This window comes from Leucoraja erinacea, chromosome 8, assembly GCF_028641065.1.
Source record: "Leucoraja erinacea ecotype New England chromosome 8, Leri_hhj_1, whole genome shotgun sequence".
Classification (NCBI taxonomy): domain Eukaryota; kingdom Metazoa; phylum Chordata; class Chondrichthyes; order Rajiformes; family Rajidae; genus Leucoraja; species Leucoraja erinaceus.
The window spans coordinates 11,468,376-11,494,784 of NC_073384.1; the positions used below are offsets into that span (position 1 = coordinate 11,468,376).

A 26,409-nucleotide genomic window follows, 5' to 3' on the forward strand; every position below is an offset into this window, starting at 1 on the left:
CTGATCATCCAACTCAGTATCCCGTACCTGCCTTCTCTCCATACCCCCTGATCCCTTTAGCCACAAGGGCCACATCTAACTCCCTCTTAAATATAGTCAATGAACTGGCCTCAACTACCCTCTGTGGCAGAGAGTTCCAGAGATTCACCACTCTGTGTGAAAAATGATTTTCTCATCTCGGTCCTAAAGGATTTCTCCCTTATCCTTAAGCTGTGACCCCTTGTCCTGGACTTCCCCAACATCGGGAACAATCTTCCTGCATCTGGCAAGAAGCAGGAGCCTTTATTCTCCCCATATCCCTTGACTCCACTAGCCCCTGAAGCTCTATCTAACTCTCTCTTAAATCCATCCAGTGATTTGGCCTCCACTGCCCTCTGTGGCAGGAAATTCCATAAATTCACAACTCTGGGTAAAAGACTCAGACGCCACTTTGCCTCAACCCTCTGATTCTCCATCCTTGCAGAAGGCATTCACACCAGCGACGTAGAAATTCTTACAGAAGTTTGTGAGGAGACAGGGGCAGGTATTCACTTGATTCCATGTAAATAAAATCCTAATTCTGGGAAGGGCACACCCTTTTATAGTTTGAGGGGCAGGTTTTGACACAAATGCGGCATTATAATAAGTTTTCAGCTTGTGCTGACAGGAAAGTTTCAGGTCAGGAGCCTTCATTCAGACTGACTTCACTGCCTGCTCCCCTTTATCTGACCAAGAGTTCTTCAGCTCAGACACTAATTACTTCATCCCCTGGATAAATTATGCTACATCCCAAAGCTAGTTAAACAAATCTGTCAGAGCATCCCTGAAGAGATAACATTCTGCAGGAAAGAACTGCAAATGTTGGTTTAAATCGAAGGTAGACACATAATGCTGGAGTAACTCAGCGGGACAGGCAGCATCTCTGGAGAGAAGGAATGGGTGACGTTTCGGGTCAAGACCCTTCGTCACCCTTTCCTTCTCTCCAGAGATACAGAGTTCTTAACTCACAAAGGCGAGGGATGACACAGTGGCGCAGAAAAAGAGTTGCTGCCTAACAGCACCATAGACCCATCTTAGATCCTGACTATGGGTTCGGTTTATACAGAGTTTGCTCATTCTCCCTGTGACCACGTGGGGTTTCTCCTGGTGCCCTGGTTTCCTCCCACAATCCAAAGATGTACAGTTTTGTATGTTACTTGGCTTCAGTAAAAATTTAAAATTGTCCCTAGTGTGTAGGATAGTGTTGGTGTACGGGGATCACTGATCAACGCGGACTCGGTGAGCTGAAGTGGGCCATTTACGCGATGCATCTCTAAACTAAACTAAATAGTAATGGCCTTTTTGAATGATATTAAAGGATACTCTTCCCTGGTCGCCACCACTGGGATCTTTCAAACCCTCAGCAAAAATCCATTCATATTTTTGCCTTTCCCAGAGAGATATTGTGGATAGTTAGTGAATTTTCATAATTTCCTCTCTCCTCTCTATCCACCATCATGACGAGACCATTCACTCCAGTTCCCATCTGCTGGGCAATCACCAAAGCACAAAGGGGCAAACACAGATGCACTCATACTCTATAAAGTGACAAGAATATTTCACAACTCTGGATGAATGTTGACGTTAATCAGTCTCAACGTACGAGGTAAAATTTACTTTTTGCTGTATTTTGCTGATAGTATCAATCTATTGTCAATCAGAACACACACAGTGTCAGCACAGTGAGACAGAAGGTGGAGATGCTATCTCACAGCTCCAGAGACCCGGGTTTGATCCTGACCTTGGGTGCTGCCTGTGTAGAGTTTTCAAGGTCTCACTATGACCACATGTTTTCTCCGGAGGCTCTGGTTTCATCCAACATCACAAAGAACTGCGGGTTTGTAAATTAATTGGTTCTGTAAATCGCCATGGATGTGAAAAATCCTGCTAATTTATTTTTATATTTTATTATATTTCATTCCAATTAAGGTAATTGTCACATCCTGGAACCCACTGATTAATGTAGAGTACTTTACACTTCCCTACATTAAATTTCAATGTCATTGTGTTCAGCTTTCAATCATTGCAAAATTTAGCTGTTTCAAATTTTCCAAAATTTAGCAGTTTAAAAAGTCATTGTCACTGTTTTTCCCAAGCATTATTCCTAAAGAATTTTGTACCTTCCTAAATGTTACTTTTTCCGAATTATACATTATCAACACTCAATCTTGACAGCACGTAATTACTAGATCTGTCTAATTAATCATTCCACATCTAGAGCCACCCCTTGAGATTTCAGAATTGGAAGAAACTTCCTTGTGGGAACTGGTAAGATTCTTGAAGTCATGAGTTAGAATCCAAACATACAATGATAACAAGCCAAGATAAAAACTTACAGTAATTATCCTTTAAGGGGGATAAATTTGAGTAGGAACAAAGAAGTACAGTTGCCAATTTTTTTAAAAGGACAATGTAACTACGTTTCAGCTCGGGACACTTCAACCTTTCATCAAAAAGACATTGATACATTGTTTGTGTATTTGGCTGTGTGTGTGTGTGTGTGTGTGTGCGTGTGTGTGTGTGTGTGTGTGTGTGTGTGTGTGTGTGTGTGTGTGTGTGTGTGTGTGTGTGTGTGTGTGTGTGTGTGTGTGTGTGTGTGTGTGTGTGTGTGTGTGTGTGTGTGTGTGTGTGTGTGTGTGTGTGTGTGTGTGTGTGTGTGTGTGTGTGATATAGTGTGATTGTGTGTAAGTGTGTTTGTGTAGGTGTGTGTGGATGTGTGTGTTTGTGAAGGTGTGTGTAGGTGTGTGTGTGATTGTGTGTAAGTGTGTTTGTGTAGGTGTGTGTGTGTAGGTGTGTGTTTGTGTAGGTGTGTGGGTGTGTGAGTGTGTGTAGGTGCGTGTGTGATATAGTGTGTAGGTGTGTGTGTGATTGTGTGTGTGTGTGTGTGTGTGTGTGTGTGTGTGTGTGTGTGTGTGTGTGTGTGTGTGTGTGTGTGTGTGTGTGTGTATGTGTGTGTGTGTGTGTGTGTGTGTGTGTGTGTGTGTGTGTGTGTGTGTGTGTATGGCACATGTTTAGTTTAGTTTATTATTGTCGGGTGCAGTGAAAAGCTTTTGTTGAGTGTTATCCGGTCAAAGAAAAGACAACATAATTACAATCAAACCATCCACATTGACTGTGATTCCTGATCAGTACAAGCAAAATTCAAACAACACATCCTGACAGATTCAACTGGCTCCATTTCCCAGGTCACTGTCAGTTGCTGTGCACAATAAGGTCATGTGGATGTGATACTCATAAGTTCATAAATTCAAAAGCGATAGGAGCAAAATTAGGCCATTCGGCCCATCAAGTCTACTCCGCCATTCAATCATGGCTGATCTGTCTCCCCCTCCTAACCCTATTCTCCTGCCTGCTCCCTATAATCCCTGACACCCGTACTAATCTGGGTAGTGTTGTAGAGCAGAGAGATCTAGGAGTACAGGTGCATGATTCCTTGAAGGTCGAGTCACAGGTAGATAAGATGGTTAAAAGGGCTTTTGGCACTTTGGCCTCCATCAGTCAGAGTATTGAGTATAGAAGTTAGGAGGTACACAAAAAATGGCTGGAGAAACTCAGCTGGTGCAGCAGCATCTATGGAGCGAAGGAAATAGGCAAAGTTTCGGGCCAAAACCCTTCTTCAGACTGATGGGGGGTGGCGGGGAGAAGAAAGGAAAAAGGAGGAGGAGAAGCCCGAGGGCTGAGGGATGGGAGGAGACAGCCCGAGGGCTGAGGAAGGGGAGGAGACAGCAAGGGCTAACAAAATTGGGAGAATTCAATGGTCATGCCCGAAGGATGCAGACTCCCCAAGCGGAATATGAGGTGCTGTTCCTCCAATTTCCGGTGTTGCTCACTCTGGCCATGGAGGAGACCCAGGACAGAGAGGTTGGATGGGGAATGGGAGGGGGAGTTGAAGTGCTGAGCCACCGGGAGGTCAGGTAGGTTCTTGCGGACCGAGCTGAGAAACGATCGCCCAGCCTCCGCTTAGTCTCACCGATGTAGATCAGCTGACATCTAGAGCAGCAGATGCAATAGATGAGGTTCGAGGAGATGCAGGTGAACCTCTGTCGCACCTGGAACAACTGCTTGGGTCCATGAATGGAGTCGAGCGGGGAGGTAAAGGGACAGGTGTTGCATCCCTTGCGGTTGCACAGTTAGGAGGTCATGTTGCAGTTGTATAAGACGTTGGTGAGATCGCATTTAAACTATTGTGTTCAGTTCTGGGCACCATGTTTTAGGAAAGATATTGCCAAGCTTTTGAAAGGGTTCAGAAAAGATTTACAAGGATGTTGCCAAGACTAGGAGGTGTGAGCTATAGGGTGAGGGGAAGTAGGCTGGGTCTCTATTCCATGGAGCACAGGAGGATGAGGGGAGATCTTATAGAGGTATGCAAAATCATGAGAGGAATAGATTGGGTAGATGCACAGAGTAATTTTGCCCAGAGTAGGGGAATCGAGGACATAGGGGAAAAGTTTTAATAGGAATCCGAGGGTAACTTTTTCACACAAAGGGTGGTTGGTGTATGGAACAAGCTGCCAGAGGATGTAGTTGAGGCTGGGACTATCCCATGGTTTAAGAAACACTTAGACAGGTGCATGGATAGGTCAGGTTTGGAGAGAAATGGACCAAGCGCAAGCAAGTGGGACTAGTGCAGCTGGGACATTGTTGGCGGTGTGAGCGAGTTTGGCCGAAGGGCCTGTTTCCACACTGTATCACTATGATTCTATGACTCTATAATCAAGAATCAATCTATCTCTGCCTTAAAAATATCCATTGACTTGGCCTCCACAGCCTTGCGTGGCAATACTCTGGGTTTTACTGCTTAAACAGATAACATCTATTGCAATATATTTCCACCAACTCTTGCTTTCTTTATTTTTCACTCCCAGCCTTTCCAACAAGGTGGGTCGAAAACTTAACCAAGATCGAAGAGTAGCCAATCCGTATTCCCCGACCCCTATCAGGCTCCTTTATCAAACAAAAGATGACCAGGACTTTCCCAACAACCAGCATTGGAAATATTTCTTGTGTCTAAATGTTCCACAACTTGATCATTCAACATGGGTTACCCACTACAGACACCAATCTTACAGGCTTGCATTTTGAATGAAACACTTTTTATTCCCTTATCGCTCCAAAACAAAGATATAAATAATGTTTCCTGTCCCCAGCCCCTGGCACCTCAACAGTTCGAGATGTATGCCAGTTTCCTCATCTCCTTAAAGATCAGCGGATGCGTCTTAGTCAAATCCTGAGATTTATTTATGGTAAGTATGTACAGCTGCTCTACACTCATAGGGGTAGTAATGTCACAGCGGAAGAGTTGCTGCCTTAAAGCGCTTCCAGCACTGGAGACCCGGGTTCATTCCCGACTATGGGTGCTGTCTGTACGGATTTTACTTCGGAGTCACGTGAGTGACTACGTGAAGAAGCCCGTCCCAGGACGCATTGCGGCATTTACGTTTCAGCATGCAAAGCGGCAGGCGGGAGACAGGGCTCCCGAAGAAACGAGAAAAAATCTAAGTTTAGGTAAGTACTTACCTTTACTGTTACAGCCCCTTTGCGTCTGCTTGTTTCCCGCAGGGCGTGCAAGCGGCCCCCTTGGACTCCGCCAGGAGTTTTCCGTTCGCGGGAGGGGAGGAAAGACGCTACCAGGGAGAGAGAGCGCCGGCGGACCATGGATGGGAGCTGTGCCGGTGCCGGTAACTCTCCACAGGGGCGACATCGAGAGAGCGCAGGAAGACGGCGCTAGCACTGCGTTGGGGTCCCCCTCAGTCCTCGCTCGCTCTCGAGTACTGTCCAGGTGAGGCAGGCAGGCGGGCGGGAGGAGGCTTCCGACATTTGCGGAGCCAGTTAAGGGGACCCACTGTGCAGTGCTGGCGTGAGTGCGCTGCAGCCCGAGTGCAGGTGAGCAGCAGCCCGAGTGCAGAGAGAGAGAGAGAGCAAGGACCGCTAATCAGCGGCCCGCTCCCGACACTGCACCAAGCCCGTCAGCATCAGCTGCGGGCTGGGGAAAATGCTGCACCTGCCTGCTCGACGAAGGAAACGTCATTGGGCAGCAACAGGCGGTAGGACCGCTTAGCGGGCGGTCCGCAAACCCGACACCGCGACCGAGCCAGCCCGCTAGCGCCTGAGCAGCGGGCTGGATGTGTGTAAAACCGGGCGGTGGAGCCGACATCGGACTGGGACGTCTCTCCACCCAGGAGGGGGAGAGACAGCCGCCTGAGCTGCAGGAGCGGCTCTTGGGCATTGGAAAGGTGAGTTTGCAGTTGTGTTTTATTACAGATTTCAGGAACACAACGCAAAAAACTCGCAAAGAGAAACTGCCCCGCTCCAACTCTACCAGCGGGGCAGCAACCGGCGGCAGCGTCGCTCGCAGAGCGGTTTTCGCTATCCCTGAGACCGAGCCAAGCCAGTCTCGCCAGAGCCTGCACGGCGGACTGGGAAAGCGGCCAGGAAGCCAAACGGCCGGTCGTCTCCGATTCGTCGGAGGGGGACATGTCTCTACCAAAGCAGAGAGAGACAGCCGCCTGAGCTGCATTTAGCAGCTCCTGGAGGAGAAGGTCCACCGGGAACAGCAGCGCTCCCGGCGAGACAGGACAGGCACCTCCTCCATAGTGTCGTGTCAGGCACTGCCCTTTGCTACCCTCATACCACGGGTTGGAGCAGGAGGCTAGCATTGGTGACCAGGGCAGGGCTGGTCTGCAAATGGGGCAGGCGGACAAAATCGGGAGTATGCATGAGGTGCAGGATCAGGAACAGCTGTTGGGTGTGGTGGACCGCTTCGTAGCAACCCCACGGGCTGGAGCACCGCCGGAGCCAAAACAATGGCAGCCAGCAAGAATATACAGCACCAGAGAACTGTGAGGCCCTTAAGGGGAATAAGCCTAAAACAGCAAAATCTGGAAGTTGTGGGGGCCTTATGCGGGCATATAAACTCAAGCTACAGCGGATCCGAAGGCTCCTGATGTTAGCTATCACAGCCTATGCTCGTTCTGTGGAGATAACGAGATCAACACATGCCACCAGAAAGTGCTGGTATTAAGGTGTACCACAATTCGAACAATCTCTGAAGGGAAATACAACACCTGCCCTCAATCTCAAAGATGCAGGCTTGAGCAAAGCCCAGCAGCGGAGGCAGACTCACTGCTATTTGGGAGAGATCTGAATAAAAAGCTGAAGGAGATCGAAGAGGCATCAAAAACCTTCGGCATCATGAGGGCAGGCCAAGGGACGAGCAAACCACGACTTTCGATACCCAAACAGCAGCACCTCACGGCATCCACCAGTCAATGTCTAGAATATGGGACTGGTGAACGCTTGGGGCCGCACTATCCCCAAAGATCTTTTAGATCAGGGCCCGCCGCGGACCCCCTGGAAAATATGCCTCCCCCCAACGTCGCCAGCACGTCCTCAGAACAAAAGCACTCAGAAAACAGAAAACACAAAACCGCCAATAACCATGGAGGTAGGTGGGCCTGGTTCCTACCAGCATATAGAGCGCTTTCTTGGACTATCTTGGTTTTCATATTAATTCAGTCCACGTAACTATAAGGATGCCATGAGACAACATAGTTGAATTGGCACAAACAAGCACAAATTAATGGTCAAACTGCCAACTACTCGACAAATAACAGAGTAATTGGGAAAAAATGGTACCATTTCTGTCTACATCATTCAGATGTTAGTATCAAAAACAACATATAGGTTGTCATTGAGCATCTCATGAAGTTACCCACTGAAGTAATATCAGAAAGACAGTGGTGGGGTTACCACTTATCTGGGCATTAATTATCTAAAAAATGTTCGGGTGAATTTTATGAGTTTTAAAGCACTTGCATGTATGGGTATAAATAGACTGCACTATGGAGGTGGCCTATATTAACCATATGGCAGCATAAAGTCGGTATCATATGAGAAGTTGGTCAAACCAATTTGGCAATGGTATATCCATAGATGTATTTGACTATCAACAACTTACCTGGGCGGTAAGCAAAATACAGTGACAGACACCAGGTCACATAATATTAAGGACTACATCAATTAGATGTTTTCATATAAAGTTAACAAAACTATTAAGCTATATGATGCAACAGATATTAATGCATGTCATTGTCGCTGTACTGTACACTGACAATGACAATTAAAATGGAATGTGAAACTGATATCGATTATTTGCATTAACGCTATATCACCAGGTGTTCGAGGATGTCCTATGTATGTCGCGGGGGGAAACCAGACCCTGGGGCAGTGGAATCCTCATTAAAAAATTTCTCTGGGACAGATAGTTCCAGCAGAAAGATCGTCAGCTATATATATTAACTTTTCTGACCTATAGGTCATGTTGTCATTCAAGAATGTATTTATAATATTGATAGACAAATGCGTTCACGCTGCATTGGTGAAATTAATTCTATGTATTTTTTTCCCTTCTGCCTCACCAATCGAGAACAACGCACAGTACAAAAGGATTCTGCTTCAGGTATTTGATAGTACCTGACGGACTTACGCAGCCCTTGTTTCACTTCACGCCATGACATGGCTGTTGAAACTTGGATGGTGTTTTCCAGTACCCAGAATTATTAATAATCGGAGCCGGGCACAAATCAACTGTGCCATGAGAAAATAAGCTCCTGAGCTGCAGATTCTGCGCAAGCCTCTGGGACTGGGATTGTTATACTGAACAATCGACACCATGTCAGCATCCTTTTGAACATCCACTGGACTACAACACTTGTCCAGCATCAAGAGAAGTACTGCAAGGATACAGGGAAAACCTACTCATCCGATACAGGTACTACGAACTGGAATTCCTGGAGAACCTTCATCATGATGAAGGATTCGGCTACAGTGCCATCAACACAGCTAGAATTGCCCTGCCTGTTCTTTTTCAAAACAGCTACAGGACAACAGGCCATGGGGTCACTGGCTGGTGGTAAATTTGAAGGGTATTAAAACTCTAAACCCCTAGACTAGGTACACCTATATATGGGATGTCACAGTGGTTAACCATACTTCAGGGGATCCCACCAGCCAGAGCCCTAAACCTGAACCTTCTATGCACTAAAAACATATGTTGAAGGCACATGGAGCAGCACAGAGGGTCCAGTCACTACTCCTATTTTCAACTGGACACCATGCTCACAGCTTCAGACCAGATCTCTATCATTTGTCCAGGGAATGGTCAAACCAGACCAGGAACACCTTATCCAGTCATAAAACCCGGGCTACCCGCCAGAAAACACGGTATGTGCCAAGACCCTATTACCTTACATAGACACAACCTAATTATGCGAGGGAGATGAAAAGCCTTGTGGGTTGGTCACAAAACACCTTGTGGTCGGGTAACAAGCCTTTTTTGAAATGGCTCAAGCAGGTTAAAGCTCCTGGGATAAAACTAACATGTATAAAGTTGTCATCCCACAGGAGAAGCTTCCACGTCAACGGCAAAAGAATGGACGTGCCTGTAAACCACATCCTGGCTACAGCAGAATAGTGGGGGTAAAACGTTCAGAGAAATAAATTATTATATAAACTGTTGACAAAACCTGTTTTTATTTGCAGGAAAGATTCCAATCTGCAAATATTCAAATTAGCCAAGGGGAGCATTTAAAATTCTTCAGTGTTATTGTAAAAATACCATTGTTTTTTTCTATAAACAGAATCATTGGTTGATTATGATAACACGCTTCCTCCCTCAAAGGCTTCGGCAGCGAGTGATATAAAGCTGTTACACGGTTTGAAATCACAAAAGCTTTGAAATCTTCACGTAGTCACTCACGTGACTCCGAAGTAAAATAGTAAGATTAAACGAGAACTTACCAGTTTGAAGTTTGATCTGTATTTTATGAGGAGTTACGATGAGGGATTACGTGCCCTCCGCTCCCACCCTCATTACATGGATCAAACTGATAATTGATGTCTCTTTATTCTTTACTATGTTACTTCAAATACTTGTGTCTATCTGTGATTCCACACCGCTGCTTTGAAGTATGCCGCAATGCGTCCTGGGGCGGGCTTCTTCACGTAATCCCTCATCGTAACTCCTCATAAAATACAGATCAAACTTCAAACTGGTAAGTTCTCGTTTAATCTTACTAGTTTATAGGTTCTCCCCGTAACCACGTGGGTTTCCTCCAAGATCTTAGGTTTCTTCCCACACTCCAAAGACATGCAGGTTTGTAGGTTAATTGGCTTGGTAAATGTAAAAATTGTCCCTAGTGGGTGTAGGATAGTGTTAATGTGTGGGGATCGCTATTTGCTACGGATTTGGTGGGTCAAAGGGTCTGTTTCTGCGCTATATCTCTAAACTAAACTAAACTAAACAAAACACCCTCTGCTTCCTGGTCCAGATCAGATAACTTCTCTGCCTCCTCCTTGGCAAAAGTCCTGAAATTCTGCTTGGTCCTTTGACTCTGGACTTTAGACTTTAGAGATGCAGTGCGGAAACAGGCCGTTCGACCCACCGAGTCCACGCCACCATTGATCGGCCACTCACATTATTTCTATGCTATCCCACTTTCGCATCCACTCCCTACACAGTAAGAGCAGTTTAAAGATGTCAATTAACCTGCAAATCTGCACGTCTTTGTGGGATGTGGGAGAAACCGGAGAACAAGGAGAAAAACCCACACGGTCACAGGGACAAAGTGCAAACTTGACGTGGACCAATTCAACATGGCTGAGGTTAGTATTCAACCTAGGTCTCTGGCACCATGAAGCAGCAGATCTACCAACCATGCCGCTCTGCTACCACAGTTTCATTGACACCAGCATATTTGTTTTGTAGATTATGATTCTTTTCCACAAATCCACGCGCCGTGGTATTTTGTGCCACCTTAACTGTCCAATAACATATTTTGGAAAAAAAATCAGAAATTAGAATCTGTTCCCCATGACAATAATATATTAAAAAATATATTTGTTAAGCTACTTCCACCACCCATTGAGGAAGACAGCTCCAAAGGCTCATAACATCCTGAAAGAAAATATATTGCTTCTACTCTGTATTAAATGGTTGACATTTTTCAACAAAAAATCCCATGAAAAAACATCCTCCATGTCAATATCCCTCAGTTTTCAGCATGTGGTAAATGATGCCCTGACTCAAGGTCCATAAAAAATCATGACACGAAATGAGTTATTTCATTTCTGGTCATGTGTATTGTATCATCATTGGCTTTTTCAACTTAGAGTCATAGAGGCATACAGCATGGAAACAGGCCCTTCGGCTCAACTTACCCGTGCCAAAGAAAGATACCCCATCTCCATTAGTCCCATCTATTTCCATTTGACCCACAGCCTTCTAAACATTTCCTCTTGAATGTTTTGTTTATTCAAACTGTGCAATAAAATGGTTTGTTCTAACATTAAAACCTCAAACCTGTGCTGTAATCTTGTTTATTGCTTCTAAATGGAAACTTTAACTCTTTTAGTGAAGAATCTTTAATGATTTTCAATTGAAATGAAAGGAAAATGGCAAAAGGTAAAACTGCCCATCGCCTGTTTGGGAAATTCAGGTGATTGGTTTGATCCCGGTCCCTGAAGTGGTCTGGTGTCAGTATTAAAGGACTCTGATTACTAAATCCTAAATCATCTGAATAAACAGGCTGAAGATTGGATTGTAATGCTGGAGCTCCACATCTTTGTCTAAAATTCATTAAGAATAAACAGGTCCTTGGTTGCCTGATGAAGATTAGTCTCATGAGTGGATGGCGAATAGTGAAAGGCCTGGATAAAGTGGATGTGGAGATGATGTTTCCACTAGTGGGAGAGTCTAGGACCAGAAGTCATAGCCTCAGAATTAAAGGACGTTCCTTTAGGTAGGAGATGAGGGGAAATTTCTTTAGTCAAAGGGTGGTGAATCTGTGGAATTCATTGCCACAGAAGGCTGTGGAGGCCACGTCAATGGTTATTTTCAAGGCAAGATAGATTCTTGATTAGTGCGGATGTCAGGTGTCATGGGGAGAAGGCAGGAGAATGGGTTGAGGAGGGAGAGATAGATCAGCCATGATTGGATGGCGGAGTAGACTTTATGAGCCGAATTACCTAATCTTGCTCCTATCGCTTTTGAATTTATGAACTTATTAGTGCGGGAGAAAAAAAGCAACAGGCTCACCAATATGATATCCCATATATCCAACACTTTAGACTTTAGGCTTTAGAGATACAGTGCGAAAACAGGCCCTTCGGATCACCGAGTGCATGCCGACCAGTGAGCAGCCCATACACTGGCACTATCTTGCACACCAGGGACAATTTCACCGAAGCCAATTAACCTGCAAACCTGTATGCAAAGATGAGCTGGAAACCAGATACTTTTAAAGAGGAACAGAAGATAACTAAAGAGACAATGCGGGGAGAAAAGATGAGGTACAAAGGTAAGCTAGTCAAGAATATAAAGGAGGATAGTAAAAGTATCTTTAGGTTTGTGAAGAGGAAAAAATTAGTTTAAACAATTATGGGTCCCTTGAAGAAAGAAATAGGTGAACTTATCATGGGGAACAAAGAAATGGCAGACGAATTGAACAGGTGCTTTGGATCTGTCTTCACTAAGGAAGACACAAACAATCTCCCAAATGTACTAGTGGCCAGAGGACCTAGAATGATGGAGGAACTGAAGGAAATTCACATTAGGCAGGAAATGGTGTTGGGTAGACTGATTGGACTGAAGGCTGATAAATCCCTAGGGCCTGATGGCCTGCATCCCAGGGTACTTAAGGAGGTGGCTCTAGTAATCGTGGACGCATTGGTGATCATTTTCCAATGTTCGTTCGATTTAGGATCAGTTCCTGTGGATTGGAGGGTAGCTAATATTATCCCACTGTTTAAAAAAGGTGGGGGAGAGAAAACAGGGAATTATAGGCCAGTTAGCCTGACATGGGTGGGTGGTGGGGAAGATACTGGAGTCAATTATAAAAGGTGAAATAGCGACACATTTGGATAGCAATAACAGGATTGGTCCAAGTCAGCATGGATTTACGAAGGGAAAATCCTCTGGCAAATCCTCTGGAATTTTTTGAGGATGTAACTAGGAAAATGGACAAGGGAGAGCCATTGGATGTAGTGTACCTGGACATTCAGAAAGCCTTTGATAAGGTCCCACATAGGAGATTAGTGGGAAAAATTAGAGCACATCGTATTGGGGGTAGGGTACTGACATGGATAGAAAATTGGAAACAAAGAGTAGGGATTAACGGGTCCCTTGCAGAATGGCAGGCAGTGACTAGTGGGGTACCGCAAGACTCAGTGCTGGGACCGCAGCTATTTACAATATACATTAATGATTTAGATGTAGGGATTAAAAGTAACATTAGCAAATTTGCAGATGACACAAAACTGGGTGGCAGTGTGAACTGTGAGGAGAATGCTATGAGGACGCAGGGTGACTTGGACAGGTTGGGTGAGTGGACAGATGCATGGCAGATGTAGTTTAATGTGGATAAATGTGAGGTTATCCACTTTGGTAGCAAGAACAGGAAGGCAGATTGTAGTGACAGATGTTCATATCCTTCAAGGAATCTTTCCTCTAGTCACTATGATTGAAGATAGGGGTTCAGGAGATGAATTGAAACGCACTCACGAATTCTCCACGAGACATTCAAAGATAAATCTTCCAAACACAGTCTCTTATTTAATAGTTTCTTTATTGTAGTAGTAAAAACTGTAAGATATTCATCCAAACTTCTTCGTGTTTAAGTACACTTTGATCTTACTCATGGTCAAACTCGTGCATGGTCGAAAGCTGTGACCTCTCCCCCATGCTTCTTCAAACTAAACAACTTATTACTAGGGCGTCTGTGTGAGAATCCCAGCCGCAAACACACCTCCGACTACGTATAAATCCCACCCACACAATTACAGGCAGGTAACATTTAAAGGTAACTGGTTTTAGTTATAACATATTGAGTTAAGCTAAATGGCTACTACATACCAGCCCCTAACTTGTCTGAGTGCATAACGAGGCAATTACGAACAGACATTAAAAAAAGGAGCTATAAAAGCTTAACATGTAACAACAAACAAAAAATAGCATGCATTATATATCCGCATTCAGACTTCTTTAGCGATTCTTCCATCTTCACCTTCGCCTTCTAGAAGCAAGCACTTGCTTATTAAAAAAATAGTTCTTTGTCTGAAGTCGTACTGTATGCACCAAACCCTTAACATCAGGCATGATACCCAGTATATAGTTTAAAACACAAAAGTCCAAAGTTTTGACAGCATGAAACTTCTTCCTCCATGTCCGATCAATTCATGGATATGTCATAACAATAATGTTGAAATGTGAAAATCCTTCGAGAGAATAATAGGATTTTTACCAATAACGTTCACTGTGATGTTTTGTTTAATTTCCAGATCATTAGCAGAGATTTCAAATCCCAGCTCAAGATTTGGCCATTCTCTGTCTGGCTTACATAGAAATTCCATTCCATTGATCCATCTCTTATTGCTTAAGTAGCGGTCTGCTGTTAGTTCCCTAGAAGCTTCATCCGCAGGATTTTCCTTTGTGTTAACATATTTCCATTGTGAAACATTAATAGCTCCCAATACAAAACAGATTCTGTTTGCTACAAATGTCAAAAAAACGTTTGTTCTCGTTATTGAAGTATTTAAGCACCATGGTACTATCAGTCCAGAAGATAGATTCTTCCAGTTGAAGTTGTAGTTCTTTTTGCAGCACTGTGTCAAGTTTAACAGCTAAGACTGTGGCAGTAAGTTCCATTCTGGGAATTGTCATTTGCTTCAACGATGCCACTGTGGCCTTTCCCATTAAGAATGCAACATGTACCTCCTTGTTATCATTTTCCAGTCTTAGATATTAAACAGTACCATAGCCACTTTCACTGGCATCTGAGAAATGATGCAGTTGTAGACTTCTGATCTTACCAAAGCTTGTAATTTTCATGCACTGGCCCACTTTGAATTCTGAGATCTTGTTGAGATCTGCTAACCATTCTGTCCATCGGTGAGAGGAAGTTTGCGTTATACTCTCATCCCATCCAAGTTTTTCCTTACAAAGATCCTGCAAAATCAACTTGGCTGGCATTGTAAATGGTGCAAGAAATCCCAGAGGGTCGTAAGCAGAACCAATCACGGATAGGATACCCCTTCTAGTACATGGTGACTCTTGAATCGAGATTCTGAACTTGAACTCTGTAATAAGAATAAAGAGGAGGTCATTTAAGACTGAGGTGAGAAGAAACTTTTTCACCCAGGGAGTTGTGAATTTATTGAATTCCCTGCCACAGAGGGCAGCAGAGGCCAAGTCACTGGATTGATTTAAGAGAGAGTTAGATAGATCTCTAGGGGCTAGTGGAGTCAAGGGATATCGGGAGATATCCCTTGACTCCAGGGTTCTAAGAGTAAACCTAGCAATTATAGACCTGTTAGTTTGACTTCAGTGATGGGCAAATTAATGGAAAAGATACTTAGAGACAATATATATAAGCATCTAGATAAACAGGGTCTGATTAGGAACAGTCAACATGGATTTGTGCCTGGAAGGTCATGTTTGACTAATCTTCTTGAATTTTTTGAAGCGGTTACTAGGGAAATTGACGAGGGTAAAGCAGTGGATGTTGTCTATATGGACTTTAGTAAGGCCTTTGACAAGGTTCCTCATGGAAGGTTGGTTAAGAAGGTTCAACTGTTGGGTATAAATGCAGGAATAGCAAGATGGATTCAACAGTGGCTGAATGGGAGAAGCCAGAGGGTAATGGTGGATGGCTGTTTATCGGGTTGGAGGCAGGTGACTAGTGGGGTGCCTCAGGGATCTGTGTTGGGTCCTTTGTTGTTTGTCATGTACATCAATGATCTGGATGAAGGTGTGGTAAATTGGATTAGTAAGTATGCAGATGATACCAAGATAGGGGGTGTTGTGGATAATGAAGAGGATTTCCAAAGTCTACAGAGTGATTTAGACCATTTGGAAAAATGGGCTGAAAGATGGCAGATGGAGTTTAATGCTGATAAATGTGAGGTGCTACACCTTGGCAGGACAAATCAAAATAGGACGTACATGGTAAATGGTAGGGAATTGAAGAATACAGTTGAACAGAGGGATCTGGGTATAACCGTGCATAGTTCCTTGAAGGTGGAATCTCATATAGATAGGGTGGTAAAGAAAGCTTTTGGTATGATAGCCTTTATAAATCAGAGCATTGAGTATAGAAGCTGGGATGTAATGTTAAAATTGTACAAGGCATTGGTGAGACCAAATCTGGAGTATGGTGTACAATTTTGGTCGCCCAATTATAGGAAGGATGTCAACAAAATAGAGAGAGTACAGAGGAGATTTACTAGAATGTTGCCTGGGTTTGAACAACTAAGTTACAGAGATAGGTTGAATAAGTTAGGTCTTTATTCTCTGGAGCGCAGAAGGTTAAGGGGGGACCTGATAGAGGTCTTTAAAATGATGAGAGGGATAGACAGAGTTGATGTGGACAAGCTTTTCCCTTTGAGAATAGGGAAGATTCAAACAAGAGGACATGACTTCAGAATTAAGGGACAGAAGTTTAGGGGAAATATGAGGGGGAACTTCTTTACGCAGAGAGTGGTGGCGGTGTGGAATGAGCTCCCAGTGGAAGTGGTGGAGGCAGGTTCATTAGTATCATTTAAAAATAAATTGGATAGGCATATGGATGAGAAGGGAATGGAGGGTTATGGTACGAATGCAGGCAGGTGGGACTAAGGGGAAAAAATTTGTTCGGCATGGACTTGTAGGGCCAAGATGGCCTGTTTCCGTGCCCTCCTCCTGCACCTATTTTCTATGTTTCTATGTTTCTCTGTAATGCACCAGTGCAATCCCAATGCTCTTTCCATTGGCAAATTTTCTTTGTCCAAATCCAACTCCCTGGTCTCTTTGGCTCTATCATCTGGTCGAATGCTTTCCAATACAACACGACTGTTGCTGATCCACTTGGATAGGGTAAATCAGCCCTTCTTGCAAAGGGAAGTCAGATGTTTTACCATTTGAATTGCTTCCTGCTCCGTAGACATGGATTTTAAGCAATCATCCACATAGAAATTATTCTTCAAGGTGGTTATCACTACTTCTGGAACGTGAGCTTTATTATCCTCTGCGGTCTTCTTTAATGCAACTTGGTGATGACACTGCTCCAAAGAGATGTACCTTCATCCCGGTATTCAACAAGATCTTGTCGTGCATCCCCATCAGATCACCATAAGAATCGCAAGAAGTCAATGTGTCTGAATTTAATGAGAATTCCAATGAGTGAGTTGGTCAGGTCTGGACCTTGCAGTAGTTGACAATTAAGTGATGTTCCTTTGAAGACTGCAGCACAGTCAAAGACCACCCTCAAGGTCCCTTTCTTCCAGTGATACGCCACATGGTGCGGAATGTACCAAAGCCCTCCATCACTTCGATTTAGTTGGTTTGTTGGTACCATTTTGGCATAATCATTGTCAATCATAACCTTTAGGAAAGACGTATATTCCTCATGAAATTTCGTTTTCTTGCCAAATTTGCGTTTCAGATTCTGGGTGCGTTGTTCTGCCATGCGACGATTATTCGGCAGACTAACACTTTCTTGTTTGAAAGGTAAGTCCACACAATAGTGTCCGTCTATCATCTTTACTGAGTAGTTCATAATATCCAAGAACTTTAACTCTTCCCTGGACATTTCTTCAGATCCCTAACTGGTCGGAAGCCGCGGTCCCCTGTCAGGAAGCGGCCGTTCCAGGGTTCCCAAGCCGCTGAGAGGACTCTCCCGACGCCGGGGCAACACCACCCGGCCAGAACGGCCAGGAACATCGGGCCTCCGTAGAGGCAATAGCGGTGGCCTCAATAGGCCTGACTTTGAGTGAACTGGGGATGGGGACTGGACATTGTGCCTTCCCCCACAGTGGTAACCATTGTGGGGGGATGATTTTGTTGTGTGTAAGTAAACATGTTAGTCTGTGTCCAAGATGGCTGTCGGAAGGGAGAGTGGACGCTAGCGCGCTTTAGCTGCCGCTGCTCTCTCTTCACACTGTGTTTTTGATTTTTTGTCTTTGGATTGAATTCTGTTTTTAATTTGTGTTTTGGTGATGTCTTTATTATTTATTTTATTCCGATTATATGTTTTATTATTCTTGTTAATCTCTGTAAGGTGTCCTTGAGACTTTTGAAAGGCACCCACAAATAAAATGTATTATTATTATTATTATTATTGTTCCTTCTCAAGGAGCCAATATATAACCCATCCTAGTAGGGGTTTCACAGCAAACGGTCCATCCCGTTGGCTCCTCACAGTCTATATAAGTTCCAATGCCTTCAAAGCATTCGTTCCGATACGAGAATGTATCTTAGGTATCTTGACATCCTTCAAGTAAGGCCATTGTTTCAAGTCCTCATGTCTGGGTATATTTGGATGACAAACAGGCATGGTTTCATGTGTAAACACCTCAGATATTGGTAAAAAATTGGCTTCATCCAGACTAGATATTTCCATACTTGTAATGTCATGACTATCAATTCAATTCAATTCAATTCAACTTTAATGTCATCGCACAAATACAAGTATGAGTACAACGAAATGCAGTTTTGCATCAGTCCGTAGTAGTTGTGCATAAAGAAATTTAAAAAATAGAAAGAGAGAAGATACAGAATAATCAAAAAATACAGAATAATTAAACAATGGGGACGGAGGGACCAGAGAAATCTATCGGCGGGACTCCGAGTTCAGCAGTGTAATTGTATTATTGTAGAAGCTGTTCCTATCGCAGGATTTCTCCTCATTCATGGTATGCAATAGAATCTTAACCTTTTCTCCTGTAATGTCCAGCCTTCTCATCAAGCTTTCTGTACAAATAGCAGCCGAACATCCATGATCCAAAAATGCATACGTTTGCAACACTGTATTCCCCTTGCCAGATACAGGTTTCTACCCCGGCCCCAATATAGGCAGAGGTGAGGTGACAGCATCACTAATAGCTGACTTCTCCTTTTGTTCTATTTGCTCCGGCTTCTTCTGCTCAGTGTGAAGTGCTTCAGGATGATCTTGCTTGCACTTATCACAAGTTATAGGACAACTCTTGCAGTCTTTAACCATGTGTCCATTTTTCAAACATCCAAAATAGATTCCCTTCTCCTTTAAGAAATCCATCTTTTCTTTATATCCCTTCTTCTTCAATTACCGACACCACCTGTGCTGTGACCAACCTCTTCAGATAAAATTTAAAGGTAACTGGTTATAGTTATAACATACTGAGTTAAAATAAATGGCTACTACACTGATTATTATCTGAATGGTGTCAAGTGTAACGAGATCTGGGTGGCCTTGTACATCAGTTACTGAAAGTAAGCATGCAGGTACAGCAGGCAGTGAAGAAAGTGAATGGCATGTTGGCCTTCATAACAAGAGGAGTTGAGTATAGGAGCAAAGAGGTCCTTCTGGTGTCAAGGGATATGGAGAGAAGGCAGGCACGGGTTATTGATAGGAGACGATCAGCCATGATCACAATGAATGGAGGTGCTGGGTCGAAGGGCTGAATGGCCTCCACCTGCAGCTATTTTCTCTGTTTCTATGTTTCTGCAGTTGTACAGGGCCCTAGTGAGACCACACCTGGAGTATTGTGTGCAGTTTTGGTCAAAGATGGTTTTGGTCTCCAAATTTGAGGAAGGACATTCTTGCTATTGAGGGAGTGCAGCGTAGGTTCACAAGGTTAATTCCCAAGATAGTGGGACTCTCATATCTTGAAAGAATGAAGCGACTGGGCCTGTATACACTGGAATTTCGAAGGATGAAAGGGGATCTCATTGAAACAGATAAGATTGTTAAGGGATTGGGCACGCTAGAGGAAGGAAACATGTTCCCGATGTTGGGGGAGTGCAGAACTAGGGGCCACATTTTAAGAATAAGGGTCAGGGCATTTAGAACGGAGATGAGGAGAAACTTTTTCACCCAGAGAGTACTGAATCTGTGGAATTCTCTGCCCCAGAAGGCAGAGAAGGCAGATTCTCTGGATGCTTTCAAGAGAGAGTTAGATAGAGTTGTAAAGCTAACGGAGTCAAGGGATATGGGGAGAAGGCAGGAACGGGGTACTGATTGTGGATGATCGGCCATGATCACAGTGAATGGCGGTGTTGGCTCGAAGAGCCGAATGGCCTACTCCTGCACATATTGTCTATTGTTTAGTGTCTCTTGTTTATTGTCTTTGGAGTGTGGGAAGAAACCGCAGCTTCCGGAGAAAACCCACACGGTCACAGTGAGAATGTACAAACTCCATACAGGCAGCACCCGTAGTCAGGATTGAACCTGGATCTCTGGCGCTGTAAGGCAGCAACTCTACCGCTGCACCACTGTGCCGCACGTAACACCCAACAGGCATAGGTGATCATATTTCTAGGGAACATATTTAAAAATAATATCTCTGCACCTTTAAAAAAATTGAACATACCAACTTAATGCCATGAGTTTAATGGGAATAGTTGCTCCCTTACAGTGCCAGAGACTCGGGTTTGAACCTGCCTATGGGTGCTGTCTGTATGGAGTTTGTACGTTCTCCCTGTGATAGCGTGGGTTTTCTCTGGGTGCTCTGGTTTCCTCCCACACACCAAAGACATACAGGCTTGTAGGTTAATTGGCTTCCGTAAAAAGATTGTCAATTGTTCCTAGTGTGTAGGATAGAGCTAGTGTGTGGAGAGATAACTGGTCAGCGCAGATTTGTTGGGACAAAGGGCCTGTTTCCACACTGCATCACTAAAGTCTGCAGTCTAAAGTGTAATGTCTAAAGGTGAAGCAAGCAACATGGTCAATAAATTCCATACTTTTATATTGAACATATATTTAGTTATATTTCAATCTCCAGGAAAATTTTAGTTTGTTTGTTTCCTTTAACTAGCAATAGGCAAAGGGCAATATTTTTATTTATTTCTTATATGGTAACGTGTCTTTTTGAAGAAATTAAAAGTTGTGTAGTCCCATTGCTGGATGTATGACTCCTTTTTGCCAGTAGGTGGTGATAATGGACCACATGTGTGTGTGTGTGTAGCCTCCACCATTTCTGTCACTTGAAAGTAGATAAAAGATTTGGAAGGAGTTTAAGCCATTTCTCCAGTTTGCAGAGCAACGATTATTTTTAACTGTTCTCTGTCAAATCAAAGCATTTCATGAGATTTGCCCGAAACGAGGAACTGGTGATGTCGGTATACAAAAGAAGAAGGGTCCCCCATAAGTTCATGTTCATCAGTTAAAGGAACAGAATTAGGCCAAATGGCCCATCAAGCCTACTTTAGTTTAGAGATACAGCACAGAAACAGGCCCTTCGGTCCACCGGGTCTGCACCCACCCACCAGCGATCCCCCCACATTAACACTATCCTACAACCACTAGGGACAATTTTTACATTTATGAAGTCAATTAACCTACAAATCTGTACGTCTTTGGAATGTGGGAGGAAACCAAAGATCTCGGAGAAAACCCACGCAGGTCACGGGGAGAACGTACAAACTCCGTACAGACAGCACCCGTAATCGGGATCGAACTCGGGTCTCCGGCGCTGGATTCGCTGTAAGGCAGCAACTCTACCGCTGCACCACCGTGACTGCCCATTCAATCTGTCATTTACTCTGTCATTCAATCATGGCTGATTCATTTTCCCCTCTCATCCCCATTCCCCTGCCTTCTCCCCATAACCTCTGACGCATGTACTAACCAAGAATATGTCAAAGTCTGCCTTAAAAATATCCACACTCAGCCTCCACAGCCATCTGTGGCAATGAATTCCACAGATTCACCACCCCCCTGCCCTAAAACAATGCCAATCCGTGTTCCCCTGGGATGCTGCCTGGCCCATTGAGCTACTCCAGCACTCTGTGTCTTCTCCTGAGACTTGCTATTGGCTTTATATGCTGTTAGCTCCCTTCCTGTATCCAACTATGTTCATAGTTGAATGAAGACTTAAGGAACTGCAGGTGATGGAATCTTGTGCAGAAAACAAAGTTCTGGAGTAACTCAGCTCATTGTGGCCCAGAGCTGCTGCCTGACCTGCTGAGCTATTTCAACAATTCAATGTTCACCATCGGCATGGGCAAGTCAGGCCGAAGGGCCTGTTTCCGCGTGGTATGATTCTGTGACTCAGATTTGAACTTTCATTGAGGGCCAATATTTCTCCTCCAATCTAGTCTGAGAGGGATAAATAAACTTTAAAGCAAAATAAAGAAACAGTCAGCATCAGGTGTTTATGAAGCTATTCTAAACAGAAACATGGCCCAAGAAACTTTCACATGGACCAAAAAATTAACATCACATCAATAACATACCCCAGTGAACGTTAAAGTCCAATGTAAGCCAAAATTCATAAGCACATATTATTGAACAAACATGAAGTTTTAAGTAACTCAGTGGGACAGGCAGCATCTCTGAAGAGATGCAATGGGTGACGTTTCAGGTTGAGATCCTTCTTCAGAACTGGAGAAGGCTCGTGACCCAACAGGTCTGAAGAAGGGTCTCGACCCAAAACGTTACCCATTCCTTCTCTCCAGAGATACTGCCTGTCCCGCTGAGTTACTCCAGCATTTTGTGTCTACCTTTGGTTTAAAACCAGCATCCGCAATTGCTTCCTACACATGAAGCTTTAAGAGTCATTTTCCTACTGAGCCCATCTCGCCACTGCTTCCCAAAATTCACCAGTTAATGAACTGCCACAACTCCATCTTCTAAAATTGTATGTGGAAGTAGTTTAAAAGCTTGCAGTTGTCATTGCACTCAAGGATCGATAGTTTAGATAAGGTGCATGACACGATATTTTGGAGTTTTGTTTCAGGATGAAAAGTGACATAAACTAATGTATGTAAAGTGGCTGGCCCACTTGGGAGACCTAATCCGCGAGTCCAGAAGAGTGCCTTTGACCTTCAAGCTCGAGGGCACTCGCCTGGAAAGCGTCGAGCTGGATTGACCATCCGCATGTGAGACCGCGAGCCGGATCAACCGACCACACACGCACACACACACACACACACACACACACACACACACACACACACACACACACACACACAAACACATCGCAAGGCGGGGGCCAGGGAAAGCGGGGGAGCGCTGTCTGAAATTCACACCCGCGATGAAGAAGAAGGTAAAACAGCTGCACAGTAACGGTAAGTCCTTTAGAGAACGTGGAGGGGGGGACGGGAGAGAAAGGGAGAGAGGGGGAGAGAAGAGGGGAAAAGGAGTGGGGACACTTTTGAGAAGTATAATAAAGTTTAGTGGGCATTTTACTTACCGGTCGGTTTTCTTTGGTCCGGAAAACTCCAATGAGCCAATTAAAATGCCCGGTCAGTGAAGGAGATTGCCTACGGCTGCCCTCAACTGCCTGTAACTAAATAGCGACCCCACTCCACTACACTACGAGTCAAAAAGATCCATGCCAACCAAATTTTACTCGCGGTAAATCTTTCAACATGCTGAAAAATTTTCCGCGGCCTAGATGAGGCCACGAGTATTCGGGAACTTCCCTCGAGCATGAAGGAGAATTCCAGCTACCTCATAGGACCTCCTAGGACCATGTGTCGACCATGCGGCGAGTTTGAAGGTCAAAGACACTCTTTTAAACTCGCAGATTAGGTAGCCCAAGTGGGACAGCCCCTTAAGGAGGAACTGCAAATGCTGGTTTACACTGAAGATGGCGGCCCGGTCCGGGGGGAGATGCGACGCCCAAGTCGGGGCGGCCCAGCCCGAGGCTGAAGACAGCACAGTACTCACGTGAGGGTGGCTGGGATGGTGTTCTGGCGGCGGTAGCCTGAGTCCGGGGTTCGGCCGCGGGCCAGCAGCTGTTTCTGCAGGACTGGTGGGCGGCAGATTCAACCACCCCGGGCCGCGGTGTTTGAACCGCGGGACTGTTCTTAACATCGCCCGGGGGGGGGGGGGTATCGCCCCAGCACAGAGGGAGAAGAGGAGGGAAGAGACTGCGACCTAAGACTTTTGCCTCCATCACAGTGAGGAGATGCTGGGTGGACTCACTGTGGTGGATGTTAATGTGTGTTTATTGATGTTTTATTGTATGGTATTATATGTATGACTGCTGCAATTTCGTTCAGACTTCGGTCTGAATGACGATAAAAGGCTATCTATCTATCTATCTAAGATGGCCAAAAAATGCTGAAGTAATTCAGCGGGTCAGGCAGCATCTCTGGAGAAAAGGAATACGTGATGTTTCGGGATAATTGGAATCACAGAAGATTGCACTTGAATTTAGAGACTTCATAAGTCCAGCCTTTGCAACAATCGTTGGAGTTGACCTTGGCATTAATGTCCACATGAGAAATTGCCACCATGTAGGCAATGCTCTGGCAGCAAAAAGCTAAATACCAGAGAAATGCTTGCTTGATAGCATTCTTTCACTCAGATGTCAATTAAGAAATTTGGCTTGCGTTGGACTTTCAAATTCTCTGGGATTTGATATTATTTTGATGTTTGGCGCAGACTCAGTGGGCTGAAGGGCCTGTTTCCATACTGTTTCTCTTGAAGACTGTGAATTCTTCACAACCACCAGGTGTGTTGCAGTAGTGAGGTTATCCAGAAGATGGCAGCATTGTCTTGTACAAGTAAAATCCAGCCAATGATGGCCTTTAACTTCAGGCCTGTTCCTGATTTTGATATCCAGGTCTCACTTAAAGAAGCTTCCTCCCAGCAACAGGGTTGATCAGGTGAATGGTTTTGATCCCGACCTCGGGTGCTGCCTGTATGGAGTTTGTAAGTTCAACCTTTGACCGCGTGGGTTTCCGCATGTACAGAAGATGCCCTTGTGCACAATTCAATGAAATTCTCTTTGCATGTTGACACACGCAGGGGCCACTATGTTTAGGTGCTATTTCCAAAGTCCAAAGCCAAGTCAGCCTGTGTGCTTGGTTTGCTGGAGCGGCTCGCAATCCCCAGATTCTATTGCGATCCATTCTTTTCCTCACCTTCAACCCACTACCCACCAGAAATTCTGTCCAGCCTCAGGTCTCAGCACAAAATGCTGTGAAATCTACATGAGAGTCAGCAACAATCAACTCCAAGATTCTCCAGTCATTCAGTGAGATTGTGGTCAAATTATGAGTTAGGTTTGCCCACCTTTGGCCCACATTCCATCATACTCTAAGCCAAGAATGCATGCCCACCATTAAAGTAAAAAGACAAGAAAATAGGAGCAATAATAGTAATAATAATAATAATAATCTTATTTATATAGCACATTTTTAGTCAACTTGCATTGACCCCAAAGTGCTTCACATAATTACATCTTTCCCACCTCACCTTAAACCTATGTCCTCTGGTTATTGATTCCCCTACTCTGGACTCTGTCTATTCCTCTGTCTATTCCTACCCTATCTATTCCTCTCATGATTTTGTCCACATTTATAAGATCAAAATAGAGTATTCTTAACTAACCTCTGTGCAATAAAGGCCAAATGCCCTTTGCCTTCTGAACTATTTTTTGGATCTGCTTGCTAACCTTATTGTGATTCATCCACAGGAACACCTAGCTTCCTCAGATCTTCACTCTCTCCTCTCCATTGAGATACTAATCTACCTCTTGATTCCTTTTACCAACCTCTAGTTTGGCAGAAAAAGTGTAACATGCTGTGTCTCTTCTTCTTGTCTATGGCGTGCATAGCCTAAAGTTGTAGGACAACTTGTAACACGCTGTGTAACAAACACACACACAGAACACACACACACACTCCCATACAAAGCCACATGCCCAAATATATACACACACACATCACATGCTCAAACACAACCACACACAAACACGCGCACACACACAAACACGCACACATATACGCACATACACAACCACACACACACACGCGCGCACACACAAAGTCACATGCTCACACACACACACGCAAACACGCACACATATACGCACATACACAACCACATAAAGTCACATGCGTAAACACACACACGCACATAAACGCACAATGCAATCTGTTTGCTTCAAATAAACTGCGACTCAGGCTAATTTCTCCCACCTTCTCATTTCCCTCTTCACTCTAATTGGTAAAGTGTATTTAATATTTCACTGCTTGTTACTGTTAATTAAGAGGTCAATTCGTCGGCATTACAGGTGGCATTTTCTCACACTAATGCATTGTAAACCTGCCCAGAACACATGCATTCGTCTCAAAGCAATGCCTTTCCTCTTATTCACCAGTCGTAAGCTGACTTCTCTTCCGTCAGATTAGTTCAAGCATTGGCAGAGTCCAGTCCTGGCCTCCCCCTTCACCGCAGTGAATGCCCCATCCGTGGCTGCCACTCACAGATCAGGAGGGATGCTCCACAGGCTGACGTGCCATTAGATGGATACCACTTCCAAGCTGTCTCGTCTACCTGCTCAACGACTTGGGCAGCATGGCATCGAAGCGTTAGATTTGCTGCCCTACAGCGCCAGTGACCCGGGTTCGATCCTGACTACAGGTGC

At 44.4% G+C, this 26,409-nt stretch overlaps 1 long non-coding RNA gene across 2 annotated transcripts in view; it reads left to right on the plus strand.

Annotated features, from left to right (window-relative positions):
• The window catches only part of LOC129699311 (uncharacterized), an 80,119-nt gene extending 57,386 nt beyond the window's left edge, over positions 1 to 22,733 (plus strand). For both annotated transcript variants that reach the window (XR_008723823.1, XR_008723825.1), the window contains 2 exons: positions 17,493 to 17,557; positions 17,648 to 22,733. This is a non-coding gene — a long non-coding RNA (uncharacterized LOC129699311). The remainder of the gene's footprint in view (positions 1 to 17,492; positions 17,558 to 17,647) is intronic.
• The last annotated feature ends 3,676 nt before the right edge of the window (positions 22,734 to 26,409 follow it).